The sequence below is a fragment of the Coregonus clupeaformis genome, unplaced genomic scaffold, assembly GCF_020615455.1.
Source record: "Coregonus clupeaformis isolate EN_2021a unplaced genomic scaffold, ASM2061545v1 scaf1354, whole genome shotgun sequence".
NCBI classification, from domain to species: domain Eukaryota; kingdom Metazoa; phylum Chordata; class Actinopteri; order Salmoniformes; family Salmonidae; genus Coregonus; species Coregonus clupeaformis.
Window position 1 is genome coordinate 122501 of NW_025534808.1, and position 17500 is coordinate 140000.

Genomic DNA, 17500 nt, shown 5'->3' on the forward strand with positions numbered 1-17500 from the left:
TCAGAGAGTCACTGGGTTAGTGACTGGGTTGGGGGATTGGGCTGTCAGAGAGTCACTGGGTTAGTGACTGGGTTGGGGGATTGGGCTGTCAGAGAGTCACTGGGTTAGTGACTGGGTTGGGGGATTGGGCTGTCAGAGAGTCACTGGGTTAGTGACTGGGCTGGGGTATTGGGCTGTCAGAGAGTCACTGGGTTAGTGACTGGGTTGGGGGATTGGGCTGTCAGAGAGTCACTGGGTTACTGACTGGGTTGGGGGATTGGGCTGTCCGAGAGTCACTGGGTTAGTGACTGGGCTGGGGGATTGGGCTGTCAGAGAGTCACTGGGTTACTGACTGGGTTGGGGGATTGGGCTGTCCGAGAGTCACTGGGTTAGTGACTGGGTTGGGGGATTGGGCTGTCCGAGAGTCACTGGGTTACTGACTGGGTTGGGGGATTGGGCTGTCCGAGAGTCACTGGGTTAGTGACTGGGCTGGGGGATTGGGCTGTCAGAGAGTCACTGGGTTAGTGACTGGGTTGGGGGATTGGGCTGTCCGAGAGTCACTGGGTTACTGACTGGGTTGGGGGATTGGGCTGTCCGAGAGTCACTGGGTTAGTGACTGGGTTGGGGGATTGGGCTGTCAGAGTCACTGGGTTAGTGACTGGGTTGGGGGATTGGGCTGTCCGAGAGTCACTGGGTTAGTGACTGGGTTGGGGGATTGGGCTGTCAGAGTCACTGGGTTAGTGAGTGGGTTGGGGGATTGAGCTGTCAGAGTCACTGGGTTAGTGACTGGGTTGGGGGATTGGGCTGTCAGAGTCACTGGGTTAGTGACTGGGTTGGGGGATTGGGCTGTCAGAGTCACTGGGTTAGTGACTGGGTTGGGGGATTGGGCTGTCAGAGTCACTGGGTTAGTGACTGGGTTGGGGGATTGGGCTGTCAGAGTCACTGGGTTAGTGACTGGGTTGGGGGATTGGGCTGTCAGAGTCACTGGGTTAGTGACTGGGTTGGGGGATTGGGCTGTCAGAGTCACTGGGTTAGTGACTGGGTTGGGGGATTGGGCTGTCAGAGTCACTGGGTTAGTGACTGGGTTGGGGGATTGGGCTGTCAGAGTCACTGGGTTAGTGACTGGGTTGGGGGATTGGGCTGTCAGAGTCACTGGGTTAGTGACTGGGTTGGGGGATTGGGCTGTCAGAGTCACTGGGTTAGTGACTGGGTTGGGGGATTGGGCTGTCAGAGTCACTGGGTTAGTGACTGGGTTGGGGGATTGGGCTGTCAGAGTCACTGGGTTAGTGACTGGGTTGGGGGATTGGGCTGTCAGAGTCACTGGGTTAGTGACTGGGTTGGGGATTGGGCTGTCAGAGTCACTGGGTTAGTGACTGGGTTGGGGATTGGGCTGTCAGAGTCACTGGGTTAGTGACTGGGTTGGGGGATTGGGCTGTCAGAGTCACTGGGTTAGTGACTGGGTTGGGGATTGGGCTGTCAGAGTCACTGGGTTAGTGACTGGGTTGGGGGATTGGGCTGTCAGAGTCACTGGGTTAGTGACTGGGTTGGGGGATTGGGCTGTCATAGTCACTGGGTTAGTGACTGGGTTGGGGATTGGGCTGTCAGAGTCACTGGGTTAGTGACTGGGTTGGGGGATTGGGCTGTCAGAGTCACTGGGTTAGTGACTGGGTTGGGGGATTGGGCTGTCAGAGTCACTGGGTTAGTGACTGGGTTGGGGGATTGGGCTGTCAGAGTCACTGGGTTAGTGACTGGGTTGGGGGATTGGGCTGTCAGAGTCACTGGGTTAGTGACTGGGTTGGGGGATTGGGCTGTCAGAGTCACTGGGTTAGTGACTGGGTTGGGGGATTGGGCTGTCAGAGTCACTGGGTTAGTGACTGGGTTGGGGATTGGGCTGTCAGAGTCACTGGGTTAGTGACTGGGTTGGGGATTGGGCTGTCAGAGTCACTGGGTTAGTGACTGGGTTGGGGGATTGGGCTGTCAGAGTCACTGGGTTAGTGACTGGGTTGGGGGATTGGGCTGTCAGAGTCACTGGGTTAGTGACTGGGTTGGGGGATTGGGCTGTCAGAGTCACTGGGTTAGTGACTGGGTTGGGGATTGGGCTGTCAGAGTCACTGGGTTAGTGACTGGGTTGGGGGATTGGGCTGTCAGAGTCACTGGGTTAGTGACTGGGTTGGGGGATTGGGCTGTCAGAGTCACTGGGTTAGTGACTGGGTTGGGGGATTGGGCTGTCAGAGTCACTGGGTTAGTGACTGGGTTGGGGGATTGGGCTGTCAGAGTCACTGGGTTAGTGACTGGGTTGGGGGATTGGGCTGTCAGAGTCACTGGGTTAGTGACTGGGCTGGGGGATTGGGCTGTCAGAGTCACTGGGTTAGTGACTGGGTTGGGGGATTGGGCTGTCAGAGTCACTGGGTTAGTGACTGGGTTGGGGGATTGGGCTGTCAGAGTCACTGGGTTAGTGACTGGGTTGGGGGATTGGGCTGTCAGAGTCACTGGGTTAGTGACTGGGTTGGGGGATTGGGCTGTCAGAGTCACTGGGTTAGTGACTGGGTTGGGGGATTGGCTGTCAGAGTCACTGGGTTAGTGACTGGGTTGGGGGGATTGGGCTGTCAGAGTCACTGGGTTAGTGACTGGGTTGGGGGGATTGGGCTGTCCGAGAGTCACTGGGTTAGTGACTGGGCTGGGGGATTGGGCTGTCAGAGAGTCACTGGGTTAGTGACTGGGTTGGGGGATTGGGCTGTCCGAGAGTCACTGGGTTACTGACTGGGTTGGGGGATTGGGCTGTCCGAGAGTCACTGGGTTAGTGACTGGGTTGGGGGATTGGGCTGTCAGAGTCACTGGGTTAGTGACTGGGTTGGGGGATTGGGCTGTCCGAGAGTCACTGGGTTAGTGACTGGGTTGGGGGATTAGGCTGTCAGAGTCACTGGGTTAGTGACTGGGTTGGGGATTGGGCTGTCAGAGTCACTGGGTTAGTGACTGGGTTGGGGATTGGGCTGTCAGAGTCACTGGGTTAGTGACTGGGTTGGGGGATTGGGCTGTCAGAGTCACTGGGTTAGTGACTGGGTTGGGGGTTTGGGCTGTCAGAGTCACTGGGTTAGTGACTGGGTTGGGGGATTGGGCTGTCAGAGTCACTGGGTTAGTGACTGGGTTGGGGATTGGCTGTCAGAGTCACTGGGTTAGTGACTGGGTTGGGGGATTGGGCTGTCAGAGTCACTGGGTTAGTGACTGGGTTGGGGGATTGGGCTGTCATAGTCACTGGGTTAGTGACTGGGTTGGGGGATTGGGCTGTCAGAGTCACTGGGTTAGTGACTGGGTTGGGGGATTGGGCTGTCAGAGTCACTGGGTTAGTGACTGGGTTGGGGGATTGGGCTGTCAGAGTCACTGGGTTAGTGACTGGGTTGGGGGATTGGGATGTCAGAGTCACTGGGTTAGTGACTGGGTTGGGGATTGGGCTGTCAGAGTCACTGGGTTAGTGACTAGGTTGGGGGATTGGGCTGTCAGAGTCACTGGGTTAGTGACTGGGTTGGGGGATTGGGCTGTCAGAGTCACTGGGTTAGTGACTGGGTTGGGGGATTGGGCTGTCAGAGTCACTGGGTTAGTGACTGGGTTGGGGGATTGGGCTGTCAGAGTCACTGGGTTAGTGACTGGGTTGGGGGATTGGGCTGTCAGAGTCACTGGGTTAGTGACTGGGTTGGGGGATTGGGCTGTCAGAGTCACTGGGTTAGTGACTGGGTTGGGGGATTGGGCTGTCAGAGTCACTGGGTTAGTGACTGGGTTGGGGGATTGGGCTGTCAGAGTCACTGGGTTAGTGACTGGGTTGGGGGATTGGCTGTCAGAGTCACTGGGTTAGTGACTGGGTTGGGGGATTGGGCTGTCAGAGTCACTGGGTTAGTGACTGGGTTGGGGGATTGGGCTGTCAGAGTCACTGGGTTAGTGACTGGGTTGGGGGATTGGGCTGTCAGAGTCACTGGGTTAGTGACTGGGCTGGGGGATTGGGCTGTCAGAGTCACTGGGTTAGTGACTGGGTTGGGGGATTGGGCTGTCAGAGTCACTGGGTTAGTGACTGGGTTGGGGGATTGGGCTGTCAGAGTCACTGGGTTAGTGACTGGGTTGGGGGATTGGGCTGTCAGAGTCACTGGGTTAGTGACTGGGTTGGGGGATTGGGCTGTCAGAGTCACTGGGTTAGTGACTGGGTTGGGGATTGGGCTGTCAGAGTCACTGGGTTAGTGACTGGGTTGGGGGGATTGGGCTGTCAGAGAGTCACTGGGTTAGTGACTGGGTTGGGGGATTGGGCTGTCAGAGAGTCACTGGGTTAGTGACTGGGTTGGGGGATTGGGCTGTCAGAGAGTCACTGGGTTAGTGACTGGGTTGGGGATTGGGCTGTCAGAGAGTCACTGGGTTAGTGACTGGGTTGGGGGATTGGGCTGTCAGAGAGTCACTGGGTTAGTGACTGGGTTGGGGGATTGGGCTGTCAGAGAGTCACTGGGTTAGTGACTGGGTTGGGGGATTGGGCTGTCAGAGTCACTGGGTTAGTGACTGGGTTGGGGGATTGGGCTGTCAGAGAGTCACTGGGTTAGTGACTGGGTTGGGGATTGGGCTGTCAGAGTCACTGGGTTAGTGACTGGGCTGGGGGATTGGGCTGTCAGAGAGTCACTGGGTTAGTGACTGGGTTGGGGGATTGGGCTGTCAGAGTCACTGGGTTAGTGACTGGGTTGGGGATTGGGCTGTCAGAGAGTCACTGGGTTAGTGACTGGGTTGGGGGATTGGGCTGTCAGAGAGTCACTGGGTTAGTGACTGGGCTGGGGGATTGGGCTGTCAGAGTCACTGGGTTAGTGACTGGGTTGGGGGATTGGGCTGTCAGAGAGTCACTGGGTTAGTGACTGGGCTGGGGGATTGGGCTGTCAGAGAGTCACTGGGTTAGTGACTGGGCTGGGGATTGGGCTGTCAGAGAGTCACTGGGTTAGTGACTGGGTTGGGGGATTGGGCTGTCAGAGAGTCACTGGGTTAGTGACTGGGTTGGGGGATTGGGCTGTCAGAGTCACTGGGTTAGTGACTGGGTTGGGGGATTGGGCTGTCAGAGAGTCACTGGGTTAGTGACTGGGTTGGGGATTGGGCTGTCAGAGTCACTGGGTTAGTGACTGGGTTGGGGATTGGGCTGTCAGAGTCACTGGGTTAGTGACTGGGTTGGGGGATTGGGCTGTCAGAGTCACTGGGTTAGTGACTGGGTTGGGGATTGGGCTGTCAGAGTCACTGGGTTAGTGACTGGGCTGGGGATTGGGCTGTCAGAGTCACTGGGTTAGTGACTGGGTTGGGGATTGGGCTGTCAGAGAGTCACTGGGTTAGTGACTGGGTTGGGGGATTGGGCTGTCAGAGAGTCACTGGGTTAGTGACTGGGCTGGGGGATTGGGCTGTCAGAGAGTCACTGGGTTAGTGACTGGGTTGGGGGATTGGGCTGTCAGAGTCACTGGGTTAGTGACTGGGTTGGGGGATTGGGCTGTCAGAGTCACTGGGTTAGTGACTGGGTTGGGGGATTGGGCTGTCAGAGAGTCACTGGGTTAGTGACTGGGTTGGGGATTGGGCTGTCAGAGAGTCACTGGGTTAGTGACTGGGTTGGGGGATTGGGCTGTCAGAGAGTCACTGGGTTAGTGACTGGGTGGGGGGATTGGGCTGTCAGAGAGTCACTGGGTTAGTGACTGGGCTGGGGGATTGGGCTGTCAGAGAGTCACTGGGTTAGTGACTGGGTTGGGGGATTGGGCTGTCAGAGAGTCACTGGGTTAGTGACTGGGCTGGGGGATTGGGCTGTCAGAGAGTCACTGGGTTAGTGACTGGGTTGGGGGATTGGGCTGTCAGAGAGTCACTGGGTTAGTGACTGGGTTGGGGGGATTGGGCTGTCAGAGTCACTGGGTTAGTGACTGGGTTGGGGGATTGGGCTGTCAGAGAGTCACTGGGTTAGTGACTGGGTTGGGGGATTGGGCTGTCAGAGTCACTGGGTTAGTGACTGGGTTGGGGGATTGGGCTGTCAGAGTCACTGGGTTAGTGACTGGGCTGGGGGGATTGGGCTGTCAGAGAGTCACTGGGTTAGTGACTGGGTTGGGGGATTGGGCTGTCAGAGAGTCACTGGGTTAGTGACTGGGTTGGGGATTGGGCTGTCAGAGTCACTGGGTTAGTGACTGGGTTGGGGGATTGGGCTGTCAGAGAGTCACTGGGTTAGTGACTGGGTTGGGGATTGGGCTGTCAGAGTCACTGGGTTAGTGACTGGGCTGGGGGATTGGGCTGTCAGAGAGTCACTGGGTTAGTGACTGGGTTGGGGGATTGGGCTGTCAGAGAGTCACTGGGTTAGTGACTGGGTTGGGGGATTGGGCTGTCAGAGTCACTGGGTTAGTGACTGGGTTGGGGGGATTGGGCTGTCAGAGAGTCACTGGGTTAGTGACTGGGTTGGGGGATTGGGCTGTCAGAGAGTCACTGGGTTAGTGACTGGGCTGGGGGATTGGGCTGTCAGAGAGTCACTGGGTTAGTGACTGGGTTGGGGGATTGGGCTGTCAGAGAGTCGCTGGGTTAGTGACTGGGTTGGGGGGATTGGGCTGTCAGAGTCACTGGGTTAGTGACTGGGTTGGGGGGATTGGGCTGTCAGAGAGTCACTGGGTTAGTGACTGGGCTGGGGGATTGGGCTGTCAGAGTCACTGGGTTAGTGACTGGGTTGGGGGGATTGGGCTGTCAGAGTCACTGGGTTAGTGACTGGGCTGGGGGATTGGGCTGTCAGAGTCACTGGGTTAGTGACTGGGTTGGGATTGGGCTGTCAGAGTCACTGGGTTAGTGACTGGGTTGGGGGATTGGGCTGTCAGAGTCACTGGGTTAGTGACTGGGTTGGGGGATTGGGCTGTCAGAGAGTCACTGGGTTAGTGACTGGGTTGGGGGGATTGGGCTGTCAGAGAGTCACTGGGTTAGTGACTGGGTTGGGGGATTGGGCTGTCAGAGTCACTGGGTTAGTGACTGGGTTGGGGGATTGGGCTGTCAGAGAGTCACTGGGTTAGTGACTGGGCTGGGGGGATTGGGCTGTCAGAGAGTCACTGGGTTAGTGACTGGGCTGGGGGATTGGGCTGTCAGAGTCACTGGGTTAGTGACTGGGTTGGGGGGATTGGGCTGTCAGAGTCACTGGGTTAGTGACTGGGCTGGGGGGATTGGGCTGTCAGAGAGTCACTGGGTTAGTGACTGGGTTGGGGGATTGGGCTGTCAGAGTCACTGGGTTAGTGACTGGGCTGGGGGATTGGGCTGTCAGAGAGTCACTGGGTTAGTGACTGGGCTGGGGGATTTGGGCTGTCAGAGTCACTGGGTTAGTGACTGGGCTGGGGGATTGGGCTGTCAGAGAGTCACTGGGTTAGTGACTGGGCTGGGGGATTGGGCTGTCAGAGAGTCACTGGGTTAGTGACTGGGCTGGGGGATTGGGCTGTCAGAGAGTCACTGGGTTAGTGACTGGGCTGGGGGATTGGGCTGTCAGAGAGTCACTGGGTTAGTGACTGGGCTGGGGGATTGGGCTGTCAGAGAGTCACTGGGTTAGTGACTGGGCTGGGGGATTGGGCTGTCAGAGAGTCACTGGGTTAGTGACTGGGCTGGGGGATTGGGCTGTCAGAGAGTCACTGGGTTAGTGACTGGGCTGGGGGATTGGGCTGTCAGAGAGTCACTGGGTTAGTGACTGGGTTGGGGGATTGGGCTGTCAGAGAGTCACTGGGTTAGTGACTGGGTTGGGGGATTGGGCTGTCAGAGAGTCACTGGGTTAGTGACTGGGTTGGGGGATTGGGCTGTCAGAGAGTCACTGGGTTAGTGACTGGGTTGGGGGATTGGGCTGTCAGAGTCACTGGGTTAGTGACTGGGTTGGGGGATTGGGCTGTCAGAGAGTCACTGGGTTAGTGACTGGGTTGGGGGATTGGGCTGTCAGAGTCACTGGGTTAGTGACTGGGCTGGGGGATTGGGCTGTCAGAGAGTCACTGGGTTAGTGACTGGGTTGGGGGATTGGGCTGTCAGAGTCACTGGGTTAGTGACTGGGTTGGGGGATTGGGCTGTCAGAGAGTCACTGGGTTAGTGACTGGGTTGGGGGATTGGGCTGTCAGAGAGTCACTGGGTTAGTGACTGGGCTGGGGATTGGGCTGTCAGAGTCACTGGGTTAGTGACTGGGTTGGGGGATTGGGCTGTCAGAGAGTCACTGGGTTAGTGACTGGGCTGGGGATTGGGCTGTCAGAGAGTCACTGGGTTAGTGACTGGGCTGGGGGATTGGGCTGTCAGAGAGTCACTGGGTTAGTGACTGGGTTGGGGGATTGGGCTGTCAGAGAGTCACTGGGTTAGTGACTGGGTTGGGGGATTGGGCTGTCAGAGTCACTGGGTTAGTGACTGGGTTGGGGGATTGGGCTGTCAGAGAGTCACTGGGTTAGTGACTGGGTTGGGGGGATTGGCTGTCAGAGTCACTGGGTTAGTGACTGGGTTGGGGGATTGGGCTGTCAGAGTCACTGGGTTAGTGACTGGGTTGGGGGATTGGGCTGTCAGAGTCACTGGGTTAGTGACTGGGTTGGGGGATTGGGCTGTCAGAGTCACTGGGTTAGTGACTGGGCTGGGGGATTGGGCTGTCAGAGTCACTGGGTTAGTGACTGGGTTGGGGGATTGGGCTGTCAGAGAGTCACTGGGTTAGTGACTGGGTGGGGGGATTGGGCTGTCAGAGAGTCACTGGGTTAGTGACTGGGCTGGGGGGATTGGGCTGTCAGAGAGTCACTGGGTTAGTGACTGGGTTGGGGGATTGGGCTGTCAGAGTCACTGGGTTAGTGACTGGGTTGGGGGATTGGGCTGTCAGAGTCACTGGGTTAGTGACTGGGTTGGGGGATTGGGCTGTCAGAGAGTCACTGGGTTAGTGACTGGGTTGGGGGATTGGGCTGTCAGAGAGTCACTGGGTTAGTGACTGGGTTGGGGGATTGGGCTGTCAGAGAGTCACTGGGTTAGTGACTGGGTGGGGGATTGGGCTGTCAGAGAGTCACTGGGTTAGTGACTGGGCTGGGGGATTGGGCTGTCAGAGAGTCACTGGGTTAGTGACTGGGTTGGGGGATTGGGCTGTCAGAGAGTCACTGGGTTAGTGACTGGGCTGGGGGATTGGGCTGTCAGAGAGTCACTGGGTTAGTGACTGGGTTGGGGGATTGGGCTGTCAGAGAGTCACTGGGTTAGTGACTGGGTTGGGGGATTGGGCTGTCAGAGTCACTGGGTTAGTGACTGGGTTGGGGGATTGGGCTGTCAGAGAGTCACTGGGTTAGTGACTGGGTTGGGGGATTGGGCTGTCAGAGTCACTGGGTTAGTGACTGGGTTGGGGGATTGGGCTGTCAGAGTCACTGGGTTAGTGACTGGGCTGGGGGATTGGGCTGTCAGAGAGTCACTGGGTTAGTGACTGGGTTGGGGGATTGGGCTGTCAGAGAGTCACTGGGTTAGTGACTGGGTTGGGGGATTGGGCTGTCAGAGTCACTGGGTTAGTGACTGGGTTGGGGGGATTGGGCTGTCAGAGAGTCACTGGGTTAGTGACTGGGTTGGGGGATTGGGCTGTCAGAGTCACTGGGTTAGTGACTGGGCTGGGGGATTGGGCTGTCAGAGAGTCACTGGGTTAGTGACTGGGTTGGGGGATTGGGCTGTCAGAGAGTCACTGGGTTAGTGACTGGGTTGGGGGATTGGGCTGTCAGAGTCACTGGGTTAGTGACTGGGTTGGGGGATTGGGCTGTCAGAGAGTCACTGGGTTAGTGACTGGGTTGGGGGATTGGGCTGTCAGAGAGTCACTGGGTTAGTGACTGGGCTGGGGGATTGGGCTGTCAGAGAGTCACTGGGTTAGTGACTGGGTTGGGGGATTGGGCTGTCAGAGAGTCGCTGGGTTAGTGACTGGGTTGGGGGATTGGGCTGTCAGAGTCACTGGGTTAGTGACTGGGTTGGGGGATTGGGCTGTCAGAGAGTCACTGGGTTAGTGACTGGGCTGGGGATTGGGCTGTCAGAGTCACTGGGTTAGTGACTGGGTTGGGGGATTGGGCTGTCAGAGTCACTGGGTTAGTGACTGGGCTGGGGGGATTGGGCTGTCAGAGTCACTGGGTTAGTGACTGGGTTGGGGGGATTGGGCTGTCAGAGTCACTGGGTTAGTGACTGGGCTGGGGGGATTGGGCTGTCAGAGTCACTGGGTTAGTGACTGGGTTGGGGGATTGGGCTGTCAGAGAGTCACTGGGTTAGTGACTGGGTTGGGGGATTGGGCTGTCAGAGAGTCACTGGGTTAGTGACTGGGTTGGGGGATTGGGCTGTCAGAGTCACTGGGTTAGTGACTGGGTTGGGGGGATTGGGCTGTCAGAGAGTCACTGGGTTAGTGACTGGGCTGGGGGATTGGGCTGTCAGAGAGTCACTGGGTTAGTGACTGGGCTGGGGGATTGGGCTGTCAGAGTCACTGGGTTAGTGACTGGGTTGGGGGATTGGGCTGTCAGAGTCACTGGGTTAGTGACTGGGCTGGGGGATTGGGCTGTCAGAGAGTCACTGGGTTAGTGACTGGGTTGGGGGATTGGGCTGTCAGAGTCACTGGGTTAGTGACTGGGCTGGGGGATTGGGCTGTCAGAGAGTCACTGGGTTAGTGACTGGGCTGGGGGATTGGGCTGTCAGAGTCACTGGGTTAGTGACTGGGCTGGGGGATTGGGCTGTCAGAGTCACTGGGTTAGTGACTGGGCTGGGGGATTGGGCTGTCCGAGAGTCACTGGGTTAGTGACTGGGCTGGGGGATTGGGCTGTCAGAGAGTCACTGGGTTAGTGACTGGGCTGGGGGATTGGGCTGTCAGAGAGTCACTGGGTTAGTGACTGGGCTGGGGGGATTGGGCTGTCAGAGAGTCACTGGGTTAGTGACTGGGCTGGGGGGATTGGGCTGTCAGAGAGTCACTGGGTTAGTGACTGGGCTGGGGGATTGGGCTGTCAGAGAGTCACTGGGTTAGTGACTGGGCTGGGGGGGATTGGGCTGTCAGAGAGTCACTGGGTTAGTGACTGGGCTGGGGGATTGGGCTGTCAGAGAGTCACTGGGTTAGTGACTGGGCTGGGGGGATTGGGCTGTCAGAGAGTCACTGGGTTAGTGACTGGGTTGGGGGATTGGGCTGTCAGAGAGTCACTGGGTTAGTGACTGGGCTGGGGGATTGGGCTGTCAGAGAGTCACTGGGTTAGTGACTGGGCTGGGGGATTGGGCTGTCAGAGAGTCACTGGGTTAGTGACTGGGCTGGGGGGATTGGGCTGTCAGAGAGTCACTGGGTTAGTGACTGGGTTGGGGGATTGGGCTGTCAGAGAGTCACTGGGTTACTGACTGGGTTGGGGGATTGGGCTGTCAGAGAGTCACTGGGTTAGTGACTGGGCTGGGGGGATTGGGCTGTCAGAGAGTCACTGGGTTAGTGACTGGGTTGGGGGGATTGGGCTGTCAGAGAGTCACTGGGTTAGTGACTGGGCTGGGGGATTGGGCTGTCAGAGAGTCACTGGGTTAGTGACTGGGCTGGGGGGATTGGGCTGTCAGAGAGTCACTGGGTTAGTGACTGGGCTGGGGGATTGGGCTGTCAGAGAGTCACTGGGTTAGTGACTGGGCTGGGGGATTGGGCTGTCAGAGTCACTGGGTTAGTGACTGGGCTGGGGGATTGGGCTGTCAGAGAGTCACTGGGTTAGTGACTGGGCTGGGGGATTGGGCTGTCAGAGAGTCACTGGGTTAGTGACTGGGTTGGGGGGATTGGGCTGTCAGAGAGTCACTGGGTTAGTGACTGGGCTGGGGGGATTGGGCTGTCAGAGAGTCACTGGGTTAGTGACTGGGTTGGGGGATTGGGCTGTCAGAGAGTCACTGGGTTAGTGACTGGGCTGGGGGATTGGGCTGTCAGAGAGTCACTGGGTTAGTGACTGGGCTGGGGGGATTGGGCTGTCAGAGAGTCACTGGGTTAGTGACTGGGCTGGGGGGATTGGGCTCTCAGAGAGTCACTGGGTTAGTGACTGGGCTGGGGGATTGGGCTGTCAGAGAGTCACTGGGTTAGTGACTGGGCTGGGGGATTGGGCTGTCAGAGAGTCACTGGGTTAGTGACTGGGCTGGGGGATTGGGCTGTCAGAGAGTCACTGGGTTAGTGACTGGGTTGGGGGATTGGGCTGTCAGAGAGTCACTGGGTTAGTGACTGGGCTGGGGGATTGGGCTGTCAGAGAGTCACTGGGTTAGTGACTGGGCTGGGGGGATTGGGCTGTCAGAGAGTCACTGGGTTAGTGACTGGGCTGGGGGATTGGGCTGTCAGAGAGTCACTGGGTTAGTGACTGGGCTGGGGGATTGGGCTGTCAGAGAGTCACTGGGTTAGTGACTGGGCTGGGGGATTGGGCTGTCAGAGTCACTGGGTTAGTGACTGGGCTGGGGGGATTGGGCTGTCAGAGAGTCACTGGGTTAGTGACTGGGCTGGGGGGATTAGGCTGTCAGAGAGTCACTGGGTTAGTGACTGGGCTGGGGGGATTGGGCTGTCAGAGAGTCACTGGGTTAGTGACTGGGCTGGGGGGATTGGGCTGTCAGAGAGTCACTGGGTTAGTGACTGGGTTTGGGGGATTGGGCTGTCAGAGAGTCACTGGGTTAGTGACTGGGCTGGGGGGATTGGGCTGTCAGAGAGTCACTGGGTTAGTGACTGGGCTGGGGGATTGGGCTGTCAGAGAGTCACTGGGTTAGTGACTGGGTTGGGGGTATTGGGCTGTCAGAGAGTCACTGGGTTAGTGACTGGGCTGGGGGGATTGGGCTGTCAGAGAGTCACTGGGTTAGTGACTGGGCTGGGGGATTGGGCTGTCAGAGAGTCACTGGGTTAGTGACTGGGCTGGGGGGATTGGGCTGTCAGAGAGTCACTGGGTTAGTGACTGGGCTGGGGGGATTGGGCTGTCAGAGAGTCACTGGGTTAGTGACTGGGCTGGGGGATTGGGCTGTCAGAGAGTCACTGGGTTAGTGACTGGGCTGGGGGGGATTGGGCTGTCAGAGAGTCACTGGGTTAGTGACTGGGCTGGGGGGATTGGGCTGTCAGAGAGTCACTGGGTTAGTGACTGGGCTGGGGGATTGGGCTGTCAGAGAGTCACTGGGTTAGTGACTGGGCTGGGGGGATTGGGCTGTCAGAGAGTCACTGGGTTAGTGACTGGGCTGGGGGATTGGGCTGTCAGAGAGTCACTGGGTTAGTGACTGGGCTGGGGGGATTGGGCTGTCAGAGAGTCACTGGGTTAGTGACTGGGCTGGGGGGATTGGGCTGTCAGAGAGTCACTGGGTTAGTGACTGGGCTGGGGGGATTGGGCTGTCAGAGAGTCACTGGGTTAGTGACTGGGCTGGGGGGATTGGGCTGTCAGAGAGTCACTGGGTTAGTGACTGGGCTGGGGGATTGGGCTGTCAGAGAGTCACTGGGTTAGTGACTGGGCTGGGGGGATTGGGCTGTCAGAGAGTCACTGGGTTAGTGACTGGGCTGGGGGGATTGGGCTGTCAGAGAGTCACTGGGTTAGTGACTGGGCTGGGGGGATTGGGCTGTCAGAGAGTCACTGGGTTAGTGACTGGGCTGGGGGATTGGGCTGTCAGAGAGTCACTGGGTTAGTGACTGGGCTGGGGGATTGGGCTGTCAGAGAGTCACTGGGTTAGTGACTGGGCTGGGGGGATTGGGCTGTCAGAGAGTCACTGGGTTAGTGACTGGGCTGGGGGATTGGGCTGTCAGAGAGTCACTGGGTTAGTGACTGGGCTGGGGATTGGGCTGTCAGAGTCACTGGGTTAGTGACTGGGCTGGGGGGATTGGGCTGTCAGAGAGTCACTGGGTTAGTGACTGGGCTGGGGGGATTGGGCTGTCAGAGAGTCACTGGGTTAGTGACTGGGTTGGGGGGATTGGGCTGTCAGAGAGTCACTGGGTTAGTGACTGGGCTGGGGGATTGGGCTGTCAGAGAGTCACTGGGTTAGTGACTGGGTTGGGGGGATTGGGCTGTCAGAGAGTCACTGGGTTAGTGACTGGGCTGGGGGGATTGGGCTGTCAGAGAGTCACTGGGTTAGTGACTGGGCTGGGGGGATTGGGCTGTCAGAGAGTCACTGGGTTAGTGACTGGGCTGGGGGATTGGGCTCTCAGAGAGTCACTGGGTTAGTGACTGGGCTGGGGGATTGGGCTGTCAGAGAGTCACTGGGTTAGTGACTGGGCTGGGGGATTGGGCTGTCAGAGAGTCACTGGGTTAGTGACTGGGCTGGGGGGATTGGGCTGTCAGAGAGTCACTGGGTTAGTGACTGGGTTGGGGGATTGGGCTGTCAGAGAGTCACTGGGTTAGTGACTGGGCTGGGGGGATTGGGCTGTCAGAGAGTCACTGGGTTAGTGACTGGGCTGGGGGGATTGGGCTGTCAGAGAGTCACTGGGTTAGTGACTGGGCTGGGGGGATTGGGCTGTCAGAGAGTCACTGGGTTAGTGACTGGGCTGGGGGGATTGGGCTGTCAGAGAGTCACTGGGTTAGTGACTGGGCTGGGGGGATTGGGCTGTCAGAGAGTCACTGGGTTAGTGACTGGGTTGGGGGGATTGGGCTGTCAGAGAGTCACTGGGTTAGTGACTGGGTTGGGGGGTATTGGGCTGTCAGAGAGTCACTGGGTTAGTGACTGGGCTGGGGGGATTGGGCTGTCAGAGAGTCACTGGGTTAGTGACTGGGCTGGGGGATTGGGCTGTCAGAGAGTCACTGGGTTAGTGACTGGGCTGGGGGATTGGGCTGTCAGAGAGTCACTGGGTTAGTGACTGGGCTGGGGGGATTGGGCTGTCAGAGAGTCACTGGGTTAGTGACTGGGCTGGGGGGATTGGGCTGTCAGAGAGTCACTGGGTTAGTGACTGGGCTGGGGGATTGGGCTGTCAGAGAGTCACTGGGTTAGTGACTGGGCTGGGGGGATTGGGCTGTCAGAGAGTCACTGGGTTAGTGACTGGGCTGGGGGATTGGGCTGTCAGAGAGTCACTGGGTTAGTGACTGGGCTGGGGGATTGGGCTGTCAGAGAGTCACTGGGTTAGTGACTGGGCTGGGGGGATTGGGCTGTCAGAGAGTCACTGGGTTAGTGACTGGGCTGGGGGGATTGGGCTGTCAGAGAGTCACTGGGTTAGTGACTGGGCTGGGGGGATTGGGCTGTCAGAGAGTCACTGGGTTAGTGACTGGGCTGGGGGGATTGGGCTGTCAGAGAGTCACTGGGTTAGTGACTGGGCTGGGGGGATTGGGCTGTCAGAGAGTCACTGGGTTAGTGACTGGGCTGGGGGGATTGGGCTGTCAGAGAGTCACTGGGTTAGTGACTGGGCTGGGGGGATTGGGCTGTCAGAGAGTCACTGGGTTAGTGACTGGGCTGGGGGGATTGGGCTGTCAGAGAGTCACTGGGTTAGTGACTGGGCTGGGGGGATTGGGCTGTCAGAGAGTCACTGGGTTAGTGACTGGGCTGGGGGATTGGGCTGTCAGAGAGTCACTGGGTTAGTGACTGGGCTGGGGGGATTGGGCTGTCAGAGAGTCACTGGGTTAGTGACTGGGTTGGGGGATTGGGCTGTCAGAGAGTCACTGGGTTAGTGACTGGGCTGGGGGGATTGGGCTGTCAGAGAGTCACTGGGTTAGTGACTGGGCTGGGGGGATTGGGCTGTCAGAGTCACTGGGTTAGTGACTGGGCTGGGGGGATTGGGCTGTCAGAGAGTCACTGTGCTCCGCGGCCGTTTGGATGTATTCCATCTTCATTGAAACAATCCTCCCGCTTCAAAACCGGTCGAAATGATCAATGAATGCCACTTTCACTGAGACACAGTATGTCTTCAAACAGTTTTTGCATTTGGAGGAGTCTGCTGAAGCAGTTAGACTCACAGCCTGTTCAGGGTAGTGGTGTGTACTCATCAATCAATCAATCAATCAAATTAGATTTATAAAGCCCTTTTTTACATCAGCAGATGTCACAAAGTGCATATACAGAAACCCAGCCTAAAACCCCAAACAGCAAGCGATGCAGATGTAGAAGCACGGTGGCTAGGAAAAACTCCCTAGAAAGGCAGAAACCTAGAGAGGAACCAGGCTCTGAGGGGTGGAGATTATAACAGTACATGGCCATTTAAGGACAGATTGTTCTCCAAGTTGTTCAAACGTTCATAGATGACCAGCAGGGTCAAATAATAATCACAGTGGTTGTAGAGGTTGCAACAGGTCAGTACATCAGGAGTAAACGTCACTTGGCTTTTCACAGCCGGGCATTTAGAGGTCGAAATAGCAGGTGCGGTAGAGAGAGAGAGTTGAGAACAGCAGGTCTGGGACAAGGTAGCACGTCCGGTGAACAGGTCAGGTTTCCATAGGATACCAAGGGAAGCCAGGTTCCCCCCCCAAAAAATGAAAAATAATCTGTCTTTAGTCTCTCTGTGTTTCAAGAGGCTGAACGTATCCGACCGGAGAAACAGCGCCCCCTCTTTCTCAGTCTGTGTAGCCTGTCTATCTGATGCTGTCTGGTCAAAAAAAAGTACGACATTGTTGCCGGCCGTAGCATTGAATGCAAGGGAAGCCAGCGAGCATTTGGCCTCACTTGATAAAGAAAATATAAAAGTAATAGCCAATCAGCATTGAGTTAAACTGAGTGAGCTCAACTGTGATTGGTCCTGGAGCACCAGAAAAAAAAAGTGTCAAGTGAAGCCAGTTTGGATTTGGCTTCACACCAATCACATTTACACGTCGCAATCACACGTCGTTTACCAGAAAAATTGTTGCATCTCGTTGTGTCGTTGTCCTCCGGTGGCTAGCTAGCTAGCTAAAATCATCCCTTTCCTAAATTAGCCATAGATGGAGACAGGGATTTGGTTTTACTTAATCATCCTTACTGGCCACTGATTATAACGATGAATCTGACCCAGCCGAAACAGTTCAAAACAGTTTGTGCATATATTATGAAGACGTTTTGTGACGTTTTTGTTCGTTTTGGACTTCTGCAAGGTTTTTTTTCAGTTGTTCGGGCACACAACGATTTTTCTTGAGGCAAGCCGAAGTCGGTAGCCGAAGTCTACGCCCCCTCATCAGCGATTGGTTACCAGTAGGGATTCTTCAATTAAGTGCCTTTTGTCAACCAGAGACGACTCGTCCTCATGCAAATGTTTTCACTTTTACAAAAGATCTCCTCAGTAAAAACGGCAAAATTAACGACAGATTTCTTGAGTTATCTTAGATTAATTCTGACTATTTTGAGGAAGCGTATACTGGCTACGGCGTCTCAAAATGGACAAACAGTACTATTGCCGCTTTTTTCTCGATTTTCAAGCGAAGGTCTTTTAAGAGAGTATGTGAGCACACTCGTTTGGTTCGACCTAGTCGAGCTCGGCTAGGCAGCAGCCGAACTGCAGCATGTTGACGCCTTTAGACACTGTAGACGAGTGTGGCTTGTGTAATTTACAGGCAGAGTACCAAAACAAATAAAATATTAAATGAAGACTAAACCAAATCTGTCTACAGTAACTTGGTCTTCTTCCCCATGGAGGGAAGCTCACCTTGATGGCCCAAAGGGTTAA

At 56.6% G+C, this 17500-nt stretch overlaps 1 protein-coding gene across 1 annotated transcript in view; it reads right to left on the reverse strand.

Moving 5' to 3' along the window:
• Positions 1–17500, reverse strand: part of LOC121565557 (interferon gamma 1-like) — a 22372-nt gene that overhangs the window by 1851 nt on the left and 3021 nt on the right. The window lies entirely within an intron of this gene.